This window comes from Panthera pardus, unplaced genomic scaffold (genome assembly GCF_024362965.1).
Source record: "Panthera pardus isolate Hobbes unplaced genomic scaffold, ASM2436296v1 HiC_scaffold_1, whole genome shotgun sequence".
Lineage (NCBI taxonomy): Eukaryota > Metazoa > Chordata > Mammalia > Carnivora > Felidae > Panthera > Panthera pardus.
Window position 1 is genome coordinate 4975287 of NW_026526654.1, and position 13740 is coordinate 4989026.

General features: G+C 35.0%; 1 pseudogene; it reads left to right on the top strand.

The window, feature by feature from the left end:
• The first annotated feature begins 100 nt into the window (after positions 1 to 100).
• On the top strand, positions 101 to 4853 carry LOC109257119 (olfactory receptor 10A3-like; annotated as a pseudogene).
• The last annotated feature ends 8887 nt before the right edge of the window (positions 4854 to 13740 follow it).

The window sequence follows — 13740 nt, forward strand, 5'->3', positions numbered from 1 at the left end:
GCTTCCCTGAGTCTTGTGAGTAGGAGATACCCCACCCCCTACCCCACAGCACAACCTTGTTACCCTGTGCACCTGTTCCTTGCCGGGGCTGAGCCAGGTGATGGGGCCCTGGGAACCTGGAGGGAGGCTGGCCTCTGGGTCTGGAAGCCAGGAGTCCCTTGTCTCAGTGAAGGTGCGGTGCCAGGGATGCCCCTCCAGGCTGACCCCACCAGGGCCACCCCTCCTTCCCTGCCAGACTAGGCTCAGGCAGTTCTGCTTCTCGCTCAAGCTCTGGACTCCCAGTCAGAAACCTGAAGTTCTTAGAGGTGCCAGAGCATCTTCTGTGGATGCAGGTGGGAAGAGGAGTGGGCTGTGACCTCTGCCCTGTGCCTGAGGGCTCACCCTGGGCTGAGTGGCAGTACTTGTTCTGGGCTGTCTGGTGGTGCTGTACTTGTCAATAGTTATCCTCAGCACAGGCTCATGGGCTGCCCTCACTGGGACCTGTGCAAAGTTGCCTGTGATGGTAGAAGACCTTCTTGGGTATAAGTGGGACTGTGCAGGGTGTACCCCAGAAGGTGGACTGTAGCTGTGCTCTGTCCCTTAGCATCCTTCCCCTGTCATGGCCTCCTCCCTTCCCCACAGGTTGGAGCCTCCCCTTCTCCCTCTGTGTGCCTGTGGCACTGCGGAAACTGGATGGGCTGGGGGTGACCCTATGGAGGTCAGTAGGCTCCCCATTCAGGTGGTACAGGCACGGAGTGTGGTGGGCACTCCCTGTTGGCCCCACTGTATACCATGTGGCCCTGATGGCATGGGAGTTTCATGTCTGACCTTCCTAAAACTGGGCTTGGTGTTGTTGCTGGCCACACCTCTAAACACATTTTCCTGCCTTTCCTGAGCCACCTGTTGCCTCCCTTCTTGTAGTCCTTCTTCCTGGGTCAGGACCTCAGTGCCTACTGCCCTGCTTGCTGGGCCTGGCGCAGTGTGTAGACCATCGGAAATGCCCTCCAGGCCCCATCAATAGGAACTCTTGCCCCCCCCCCCCCCACAGCTTCTCAGATGGTTTTCCAGCCAGAACCTTCTCCTGGGCATTGACTCTCCCCTGGTCACTTAGGCTGCTATCTTCCAGGTTCTGTTGCTGCTGTTTCAGTGGCCACCCTTCATACCACAGGTGTCAGAACCTGGCCTGCAGTGGGGAGCTCAGGAGCAGAGGAGAAAGAGGAAGAAACCTGGACACTGCAGTAGCCATGGACCACACACATGGTTGTGAATATCAATATTTGGTTTTTTTATTGCTGAGTGACATTTTGCTATATAGAGTTTCTCTGTTTGCTATATAGAGTTACTCTGTTTCTCCCTTATTTCCTCTTGATTATTTTGATTGGGTCTGATGTGTGATTATTATAGAAAAAAAACTAGTATGAACATGTGCCAACTTTTTATAGGTCCACTTTCTAATAAAAATTACTAATGTTTAAAAGTCTAATGCTGTTTCATAGGATAGGCACATGTTACATCTTATAAGAAACATCAAGGAGTATTTTCAGCTTTTATAACATTAAACTTCCACTAGTGATAAAAATTCTGTTATATCGCATACTTTTCAATGCTTTGTTTTGTGCATATTTTTAAAACAGTCATTAAAAGTCATTTGAGACTATGAAAGCTTTATATCTCTATGGTTTGAATTTGCATTTGATTACTAATGATGCCAAGTATATTTTAAGCTACCGATAAACCATTTTTTGAGGAATTCCAGTTTTTGTGTAATGGTTGTTTCACCTCTAATATATCTTTGCCTATGCCTTCTTCTATAATCTTTATAATTTTACTTTTTATATTTAGTCATATGATCCATGTGAACTTAGTTGTTCTATATGTAATGAGGAAGGAATGAAGTGCTCTTCATTTACTTGTTTATACATTTTTGCCCAGGTAATATATTTTTTCCTGTATCTTTCCCATTAGAATTGAAGATTTCTGTTTGACTTTTATAAATTACTTTTACTTTTTCACTACTTGCCAGTCATCTAGCTGGCATATATTTTATGTTAAAAATTGCTTAAAAAATTAATGGATAATAAGAAAAAAGTTATATTTCTTAAACTGAATGTCATAAATTATTATTTTTCTTTCTTAATGACATTTAAATCACTTTGATAGTTGTCACCACTGACACATTCCCATCTCATTGCTTGAAAATCTAGCCAAACTCTAAAAGCTATTATAATTATTAAATAGATAAATGGTACCCTGAAAACACCAATGAAAATAATTCTGTGCTGTGTCCAAAATGCTTTAAATTACAGAGTTATCTGACTGTCAATGGAAGCAAACAAATCTCACAAACAAATCTGTGTCACATGTATACCATCCTACTCGAGAAGGATGCACACACTAATTCATTAGCTCCAATTCCCAAAACTATGTGCATTCTTGCTTATTCTTTTTCAGAAACTTTATAAATGTCATAGTTTTAAGGCTAGAAACATTTTGCTATTTCATACTTTTCCAAAAGTGAGAAATTGTGAACAAATGAATACTCAAAGTTCTTTTAACCACTGTGACGTTTTTTATTGCCATAACCTGGTGATACCACTGGAATAATGCTCACACTGAAATAAAATTTACTTTTGCATCATCTTGTTGACAATGATCTATTTTAATGGAAGAGATATATAAACCAAAACATTGGAAACCCTCCCTTGAATTGACCCTAGTCTTGAAAAAGTTTCATATAAGAAACTTTTGACCTTCAATGGATACAGTATCTCTAAGTATTCTTTTTAAAAATCTTCACTTTGAGTTTTTTGGCTTGTTGAGGTAACAAATTTCACCAAAGATAACAGATTTTAACTCTCATTCATGAACAGAAAATTTTAACAATGAGAAAAATATGTTTGTTTAGCTTATTAACATGGAGATAACAAGCTCCTCTCAGTGTTCTTTTTGAAACTATACATGTTAATATATTTCAGTAAGTAAATTATATCCTCACATGGAACTTACTATCCTTGACCAAAATAAACAAACAAACCAAAAAACTTATAATGGCATTTTCTTCTAATTCTCAATTCAGCTTCATGCAATAGATATATGTATTAAGTGTCAGTTTTTTTGATATTACATTTATGTTTATTTATATTTATATTTATATTATTTATTTATTTTTATGGTTGAAGAATGAATAAAAATGGCCTTTAATTTTTGGCAAGTCTTACTTTTCTGAAATTTAACCGACTCATTTAAAACTTGTGAAAATAATTTTGGGGGGGGTGTCTGGGTAGCTCAATCAGTTAAGTGTCTGACTCTTGATATTAGCTTAGGTCAAGATCCCAGGGTTGTGGGATCAAACCCCACATGCCACTCCATGCTGGGTGTGGAGCCTGTTTAAGATTTTCTCTCTCGCTGTCCCTCTGCCCCTTCCCCACTTTCTCTGTCTCTAAAAAAAATAATAAATAATTTTTGAAAGTTTAATGGACATTACAGTTGTCAAGTTTAAGAATGAGATAAATGTGGTAATGAATAAAAATGGCATGATGAAGGGATAATTTCCATGTAATTATTAAGAATCCAAAGGAGTTTAATGCCTGAGGGTGACAGATGGTGATTACAGTTGTGGTGAGCATTGTATACTGTATAGAATTATCATATCACTATGTTACACACCTGAATCTCGTATAAAATTGTATTCTATGTCTACTCTACTTTAATAATATTACTTTAAAAACAATTAAAAGGAGCATTACATAAAATTGGAAAGTTCTGGCTATTGCTTATGAGATTTTTTTAGAACCAACATGTTCATATAATCATACCACACACCCCTACTAAACGTTTTAGCTGTAACTCAGTTAATTCAACTTGGGAAGAGGTAGGAGAAATTATTTGTAAGTCACACACATGATTTTCTTTTCTTCTCTAAAATGTGTTAGTGGTTGGATTATAGCTGAACTGATAGAAGAATTCTGCTTTTGTCTAAATAATATGTATGTCCAATGAAATTCCACAAAAACTTGTCATTCCAATTCAAGCCATATTTGTAATGAGGTTTGCATTTGATGGTGTGAGACTCTCTTTTGAAACACAGCCATTATCACCTTAGTCATTCTGAACTCCATTGTGCAGATATGCATGGATTTCTGCCTCTCTATCTGGATTTTCTCAACATATTTTTAATATACTTGTTGTCCCCAAGGTGTGTGTTACAAGCAGAAAAGTCATATATTATTTCTGCTTTGACCAGAAGGAGGCAACTGAGTGCTTTCTCCTTGTATTGATAGTTTCGGATTGCTACATGGTCATTTGTTACCCACTGAAATATCTGTTCATCTGGTTCAACTGCTCTGTGTTTGTGGCATTGCTTATGGGAGCCTAGACATCAGTATTTTTGCCTCAGTGGTGCCTCTCTACTTCACAATCCTCCTACTTTGTGGTCCATATGTTCTTGACTACCTTGTCTGTGAATTGCCTATTCTTCTTCACATGCTCTGTACTGATATATTTCTGCAGAAGACCGTGATGGTCATAGGTAGGGCTAAGACATTGTTATTCCCCTTCCTCCTCATTATACTCTCCTACCTTCACTTTCTGGTGGCCATGATGAAAATACAATCAAGTAAGCGAAACCAGCAACAACAACAAAGATCTCCACATGTACTTCCCTCCTTATTGTGATGACCATATATTATGGAACAGGATGGATCGGTAACATGAAGCCCAAATCTCTCTATTCAGTAGAGGGAGACAAACTGATCTTGATCTTGTTCTATTTGGTCATCAACCCTATGTTGAATCCTTTTATTTATAGCTTGAGAAATAAGGAAATGAAAGTAGTTTTATGGAGATTCTTGAGCAGAAACAACAATTATATATAATTTTAATAAATGAAACAAAGTAAAATGCATTTTATTTGGATTACCTGACTTTTAGAACCACAAAAATAGAATAATATTTTTTCAAAAAATAATATTATTATTTTTAAAGTTTCATTTAAATTCTAGTCAGTTAACATAACAGTATAATGTTAGTCTTTGGTATGAAATTTAGTTATTGAAACTTACATACAAAACCATGTACTTATCAAAAATACACTCCTTAATCCCCATTAGCGATTTATCCACCCCCACCCACGTCCTCTCTTGTAACCATTAGTTTGTTTTCTATAGTTAAGAGTCTGTTTCTTGGTTTGCTTTTCTATTTTTTCCCCATGATGGTTTCTTTTGTTTCTTAAATTCCAAGTGTGAGTTAAATCACATGGTATGTATCTTTCTCTGACTAATTTTGCTTAGCATGATACGCTCTAGTTCTATCCACATTGTTGCAAATAACAAGATTTCATTCTTTTTTATGCCTGAGTAATATTCCTTGATATATAATGTATATCATACATCTTCTTTAGCCATTCATCAGTGGATGGACATTTGGTTTCTTTCCATAGTTTAGCTATTGCAGATAATACTGTTATAAATATCAGGGTGCAGACATCCCTTCAAATTAGTATTTTTGTATTCTTTAGGTAAATACTTAGTTGTGCTATTGTTGGATCTTAGGATAGTATTACTTTTCAATTTTTAGGGAACTCCATACAGTTTTCAGAGTGGGTGAACCAGTTTGCATTTGACAGCTGTGTAGTGATATATCACTGTAGTTTTTATGTAAGTTTCCTTATGATGAATGATGTTGAGCTTCTTTTCATGTGTCTGTTAGCCATCCCATGATTTAGCAAAAATGTTATTGATGTCTTCTGTCCATTTTTGATTTGGATTATTTGTTCTTTGTGTGTTGGGTTTAATATGTTCTTTATGTATTTTGAATACTAACCCTTTATCAGATATGTCATTTGCAAATATCTTCTCCCATTATGTAGGTTGCCTTTTGGATTTTATGATAGTTTCTTTCTCTGTTTTTTATTTTGATGAAGTTCCAATATTTTTCTTTTATTTTCCTTATCCATGAGACATAACTAAAAATTAATTGTTATAGGCAATGTCAAAGAGGTTACTGCCTGTGTTATCCTCTTGGATTTTAATGGTTTTCTATCTCAAATGTAGGTCTTTAATTCATTTTGGATAAATTTTTGTGTATGGTGTAAGAAAGTGGTCAAGTTTCATTCTTTTGCATGTTGCTTTCCAGTTTTCCAATACCATTTGTTGAAAAGAGTATTTATCCATTAGTTATTCTTTCCTGTTTTGTCAAAGATCAATTGAACAAAAAGTTGTGATTCCTTTCTGGGTTTCTTATTCTGTTCTATTGATCTACATGTCTATTGTTCCAATAGCATACTGTCTTGATCACAGAAGGTTTATAACATAACTTGAAGTCTGAGATTTTAATGCCTCAAGCATCGCTTTTCTTTTTGAAGATTGCTGTAGCTATTTGGGGTCTTTTGTGGATCCATACAAATTTTAGGATTATTCGTTCTAGTACTGTGCAAAATGCTATTGGCATTATGATAGGGATTGAATTAAATATGATTTGTGTAGTATAGACCCTTTGAAAATATTTCTTCTTCCAATGAAGAATCCATGAACATGGATTGTCTTTCCATTTTTGTGTGTGTGTCATCTTTAATTTTTTCATCAGTGTTTTATGGTTTTCAGAGTACAGGATTTTACATCTTTGGTTAGGTTTATTTCTGGGTATCTTGTTTTTGCTGCAGTTGTCCATTGTATTGTTTCCTTCATTTATTTTTCTGCTGTTCTACATTGGTGTATAAAAATGCCACAGATTATTTATTATATGTTGGTTTCATAACCTGTGAATTTACTGAATTCATGTATAGTTCTAGGACCAATTTTGTGGAGTCTTTTAGGTTTTCTATAGAGAATATCATGTTATCTGCAAATAGTGAAAGGTTTACTTCCTCCTTGCTGATTTGGATGCTTTTTATTTCTTTGTGTTGTATGATTGCTGTGTCTAGGACTTCCAATACTATGTCAATTAACAGTGGTGAGACTAGACATCCCTCTCCTGTTCCTGACCATAGAGGAAAAGGTCACAGTTTTTCCCCATTGACAACGATATTATCTTTGTTTTTGTTTCTGTTTTTGTTTTGTTTTGTTTTGTTTGTATATGTTCTTTATTATGTTGAGGTATGTTCCCTCTAACTTTTCTTTGTTGAAAAATTTTGTCATGAATGGATGTTGTACTTTGTCAAATTCTTTTTCTGCATCTATTAAAATGGTCATAAGGTTCTTATTCTTTCTTTTAGTAATGTGGTGTATCACATTATTGATTTGCAAATATTGAACCACTATTGCATCCCAGGAATAAATCCCACTTGATGGTGGTGATTCTTTTAATATACTGTTGGATTTGGCTTGCTAGTATTTCATTGAGATATTTTTCATCCATGTTCATCAGGGACATTGACCTGTAGTTTTTTGTTGGAGTGTTTATCTCCTTTTGGTCTCAGGGAAATCTCCTTTTAGTCTCATAGAATGAATTTATAAGTTTTCCTTCCTTTCCCATTTTTTGTAACAGTTTGAGAAAAATAGGTCTTAGCTCTTCCTTACATGTTTGGTAGAATTCCCCTGGGAAGTTCAGTCATCTGACCCAGTTTCTTTGGAGATTTTTGATTAGTAATTAAATTTCTTTCCTTGTTATCAGACTGTTTAAGTTTTCTTTTACTTCCTATTTCATTTTTGATAGTTTATATATTTCTAGTAGTTTATCCATTTTCTCACCCCAGGTTGTCCAGTTTACTGGCATACAGTTGTTCATATAGTTCTTCAAGTATCTTATAATTGTTTGAATCTCTGTGTTGTTGCTTGTTTATTTTCCTCTCTCATTTGTGATTTTGTTTATTTAGGTATTTTCTCCTTTTTCTATTTTTTTTGATAAGTCTAGTTAGGGCTTTATCAATTTTATTAATTTACTAATGATCACCATCAAAACTTCCACCATAATTTTTCAAGCTATCACTTGTGAGTAGACTATCCTTTAGTAGTTTCTTATAGTAGTAGACTATCCTTTAGTAGTTTAGTAGTTTTAGTATGAAGGCTTAACACCTTATAGCATTCCCTATTTTGGTGAATGCCTAAAACTTGTCTTCTAAAATCAAGAAGGACCACGTGGCTAGATATAGCATCCAGGTATGACACATTTGTTTCTATGACTGACTTTCATGAAAATCATGATGCTGCTCAAGTGATTTGTTTTGAAAATTATTTTAAGAAGCTTAATGACATTTTGTTTTCTTTCCTTGTTTACTGTACTTGACTTTATTTTTTAATCTTGAAGCTCTTATATTTTTAGCTTTAAATTGTAAACCTTTTTCCCCAGAACATGGTTTAATATTGACTCACCGGTGCTAGTGTCACAAGTACACACTGGGCCTTTACAATATGTATTCTGAGATCTTGATTAACTTCTGAAAAATTTTCTCAGATTATAATTTTATTATATATTTTGTACAATTATTTCCAATTTTGGAAACCCCAATTATACTTTAATCAAATTTTCCCTGTTCTGACTCAATAACTTGCATGTTAATTATTTTCACATCTTTATTTCTTTATCACCTTAGCTATTTTCTTGCTTTTATTAATTACACATATTGATTTAATTAAATATATTGAAAATTATTTCAGCCAACTCTACTTTGCTGGGAAAATTGTAGTTTGTGCCTTTATGAGATTGGATTTTCTCGTTTCCTGCGTATTATATCCTATGTTTTATCAACTTTCTCCCACATCTTTTTTTTGTTCCTTTTGTTCAAAGCTAATTTTTTTTTCATTCCAATTTTTTTCATGTTTACAGATGTTTCTTTAATATCAGTCCACTTAGTTTTGGTGAATTTCTTTGTTTTTATTTTTTTGTTTTTTACAGTGTCCCATTTCAAATTTGCCAGGAGGAATTTAATAAGCTTTAACTTTTTTTCCTTTTTAAATAGACTTTAGATTTTACAGCCATTTTACATTCACACCAATATTAAGCAGAAAATACAGTGTTTCCATATACTCCTTACCCTATACCTGCAGTTTTCTCCACTATCAACATGTCCCACTAGAGTGGCACATGTTTTTACAATTTATTTACCTACATTGACTTGTCATTATCACCTGAAGTTCATAGTTTATACTAGGGTTTACTTATGATGTGCATTATATGGTTTGGAGAAATATGTAATATGTATTACTTAGTATTGAATAAAACACAATTAATATTTCTCCATATCTTTTTGATTTGATAGCTCATTTATTTTAACACTTAATAATACTCTATTTTCTGGTGTACTACAGTTTATCAATTTACCTACTGAAGGACATCTTGGTTGCTACCAAATTTTGGTAATAATGAATAAAACTGCTGTAAACATTTCTGTGCAGGTTACGATGTGGTCATAAGTTTACAGCTCATTTGAGTAAATACTGAGGAAGGACAATAACTGGATTATATGGTAAGAGTGGGTTTAGCTTTGTACAAAAGCACCAATATGTCTTCCAAAGTGGCTGTGCCATTTTGCATTCCCACCAACAATGAGTAAGAATTCCTATTGCTCCACAACCTCACCATTTGGAATTGTCAATGTTTTATTTTATTTTAAGTTTATTTATTTATTTTGAGAAAGGTGGGGGTGGGTGGGTAGAGAGAGAACCCCAGGCAGTCTCTGCACTGTCAGCGCAGAACCTGATGAGGGGCTCCAATTCACAAACCTCTAGATCATGACCTGATCTGATGTTAGACACTTAACCAGTTGAGCCACCCATGTGCCCTTGTCAGTGTTTTAGATTTTGGTAATTCTAATATGTGTATAGTGGTATCTTGCTCTTGTTTTAATTTGCATCCCCCCAATGATATGTGATGTTGAGCATCTTTTCATATGCTTATCTGACATCTGTATATCTTTTTTTGGTGAGATATCTGTTCATTTTTTGCCCATTTTTAACAGTGTATATTTTAGTTTACAGTTCTTTATCAGATATGTCTTTTGTAATTATTTTCCACTTGTGCCATATGCAGAAAATGCAAATGGTTCCAAAAGCAAATAAAATTTTATTTCTAGTATTACATATCCAATAAGCATTTATCTATACTCTTAGGAAACCCTTTAGCTTGACAATTGTCTGCCTTAGGGAATGTATGATAACCTTTTTTATTGAAGTATAGATAAATGGATTTAACAAAGCCTAATTTGTTGAAATAAGACATTGTTCTTAGAAGGTTGGGCATAGGGGAAAATGGAAACACCATAAAATATTGTGACAACAATCATGTGAGAAGCACAAGTGGAGAAAGCCTTCCACTGCCCCTGGGTAGAGGGCATCTTGATAATGGTAAAAACAATGAAGATATAAGGAGTCGGGATAAAGAAAAGAGAGGTTAGAAGGAGAATTGCAGAACAGATAAAATGAATTATCACACACCAGTTTCAACATAGGACCAGTGTCACAGAAAAAGTGGTCTATAACATTGGGACCATAGAATGGTAATTTTAAGGTTACAATAGAAGGCAGTAGAATATACACTAGCCCTCCCACCCAAGAGGCCATGATCATCTTCAGGCAAACCTGGGTTCTCATGATGGCAGAGTATCTGAGAGGAATACAGATGGCAACATAGCAGTCAAATGACATAACTGCAGGGTAAATAACTCAGTTGTCCCAGAGAGAAAATAAAGGAAAATGGGGTGATAGAGCTTTCAGAGGATATAGTATTTATTTCAGGAGCTCTTGGGGAGAACTTCTGTAAAATGGAGAGAATTGCCAGGGAATTAACTAGAGTCATTAACATCAAAAACCCTGGCTTATACCTATGTTACCTTAACAGGATTCAATAATTCTTAAATTACATACAACATCCACTTATCATCAAAACAAATGCCCTACTTAGTATCCATCACCCATCTAGTCCATTCCCCACTCTCTTATCTCCATCAAGCCACATTTAAAAAAAAAAAATTAATGTTTATTTTGAGAGAGAGAGAGAGAGAGAGGAGAGGCAGAGAGAGAGGGAGACACAGTATCTGAAGCAAGTTCCAGGCTCTGAGCTGTCAGCACAGAGTCCCATGCGGGTGTCAAACTCACGAACCATGAGATCATGACCTGAGCCGAAGTCGGACACTTAACTGACTGAGCCACCCAGGCGCCCCATCAAGCCACATTTTGTTCTCTGTTGTTAAGTCTCTTGTGGTTTGTTTCCCTCTCTTTTCTTTTACCTCCCTTCCCAAGTGTTCATCTGTTTTCTTTTTCTTAAATTCCACATCATTACAAATGGCAAGATTTCATTCTTTGTGATGGCTGAGTAATATTCCATTGTATATATAAACCACATCTTCTTTATCCATTCATTAGTTGATGAGCATTTTTTCTCTCTCCATTGTTTGGCTATTATTGATAATGCTACTATAAATATTGGGGTGCATGCATACCTTTGATTCTGTATTTAATCCATTGGGTAAATATGTAATAGTGAAATTTTTGAGGAATCTCCATACTGTTCTCCAGAGTGGCTGCACCAGTTTCCAACCCAATAACAAAGTAAGAGGTTTTCCCTTATGCCACATCCTCACCACAGCTGTTATTTATTTATTTCATTAATTTTAGCCATTCTCAGAGGCGTGAGTTGATATCTCATCGTGGTTTTGATTTGTATTTCCCTGATGACAAGTGATGTTAAACATCTTTTCAGATGTCTGTTAGCCATCTAGATGTTTTCTTTGAAATGTGTCTATTCATGTCTTCTGCTAATTTCTTAACTGTGTTGTTTCTTGTATGGGTGTAGAGTTTGAGAAGTTATTCATAGAATTTGGATATTAAATCTTTATCAGATATGTTTGATATCTTCTCCCATTATATAGACTGACTTCTAGTTTTGTTAATTTTTTCCTTTGCTGTACAGAAGCTTTTTATCTTGATGTAGTCCCAATAGATCATGTTTGCTTTTGTTTCCCTTGCCTTTGGCAATAAATCTAGTAAGAAGTTGCTATGGCCAAGGTCAAACAGGTTTCTGCCTGTGTTCTCCCCTAGGACTTTGATGGTTTCTTATTTCACATTGAGGTCCTTCATCCATTTTGTATTTATTTTTGTGTATGGAGTAAGAAAGTGATGCAATTTCAGACTTCTGCATGTAGCTGTCCAGTTTTTCCAACACCATTTGTTGAAGAAACTGTCTTTTATCCATTGGCTACTCTTTAATACTTTGTTGAAGAAGAGTTGACCATATAGTTGCAGGTCCATTTCTGGGTTTTCTATTTCCATTGATTTATGTGTCTGTTTTTATGCCAGTATCATACTTTCTTGATGACTACAGCTATGTAATATAGCTTGAAATACAGAATCATGATGCCTCCAGTTTTGTTTTTCTTTTTCAGGAATGCTTTGGTTATTCTGGCCTTTTGTGGTTCCATACAGATGTTATGATTGTTTGTTCTAGATCTGTGAAAAATGCTGGTGGTATTTTGATGGACATTGCATTAAATGTGTAGATTCCATTGGATAGTATAGACATTTTAATAATGTTTGTTTTTCCAATCCATGAGTATGGAATGATTTTACATTTCTTTGTGTCCTCTTCAATTTATTTCATAAATGTTCTAAAGTTTTCAGAGTAGGTATCTTACTGTTTATGGTGCAGTTACAAATAGGATTGATTCCTTGATTTGTCTGCTGTTCTGTTATTGGTGTATAGAAATGCAAGAGATTTTGCACATTGATTAATATCTGTTGATTTTGCTGAATTCATTTATTACTTCTACAAATATTTGTGGAATCTTTTGGATTTTCTACATAGAGTACCATGTCATCTGCAAATAGGGAATGTTTGATTTCTTCTTTGCTGATTTAGATGCTTTTTATTTCTTTTTGTTTTATTATTTCTGAGGCTAAGACTTCCAATACTATGTTAAATAGTGGACATACTTGTCTGGTTACTAACCATAGGTGAATGATTCTCAATTTTTCCCCACTGAGGTTGGTATTAGATTTGGGTCTTTCACATATGGTGTGTATGATGTTGAAGTATGTTCCTCTATGCTGCATTTTGTCAAATGCCTTTTTTTTTTGCCTATTGAGAAGATTGTATTGTTGTTATCCTTACTTTATTTAATGTGGTGTATGATGTTGATGTGAGCCCTGTGGCACAGAAATAATTCTCACTTGATCATGGTGAATAATTATTTTAATGTACTTTTGAATTCTATTTGCTAGTGTCTTGTTAAGAATTTTTGCATCCATGATCATTCAGGATATTTTACTGTAATTACCCTCTTCAGTGGGGGTGTTTGGATGGTTTTGAAATAAATGTAATGCTGGCTTCTTAGAGTGAGTTTTCAAGTTTTACTTCTATTTCTATTTTTTGTAACAGTTTGAATAGAATAGGTATTAACTCTTCTTTAAATGTTTGGTAGAATTTCCTTAGAAGCCATCTGGGCCAGGAGTCCTATTTGTTGGGAGATTTCTGATTACTGATTCAATTTCTTGTCTGGTGTTGGGTCTGTCAAGTTTTATATTTCTTCATGTTTCAGTGTTTATAATGTGTGTTTCTAGTAATTCGTCCATTTCTTTCAGACTGCTCAGTTTTTTGGCATATAATTTTTCATAGTATTCTCTTATAATCGATTGTATTTCTGCAGTGTTGGTTGTGATTTCTCCTCTTTCATCATGATTTTATCTCTTTTGGTCTTTTCACCTTTCATTTTGGTAAGTCTGGACTGGGGTTAATCAATTTTGTTTTGTTCTTTTAAACAACCAGCTCTTAGTTCCATTGATCCAATTTACTATTTGTGACCCAGTATGTAATCTATTCTGGAGAATGTTCCAT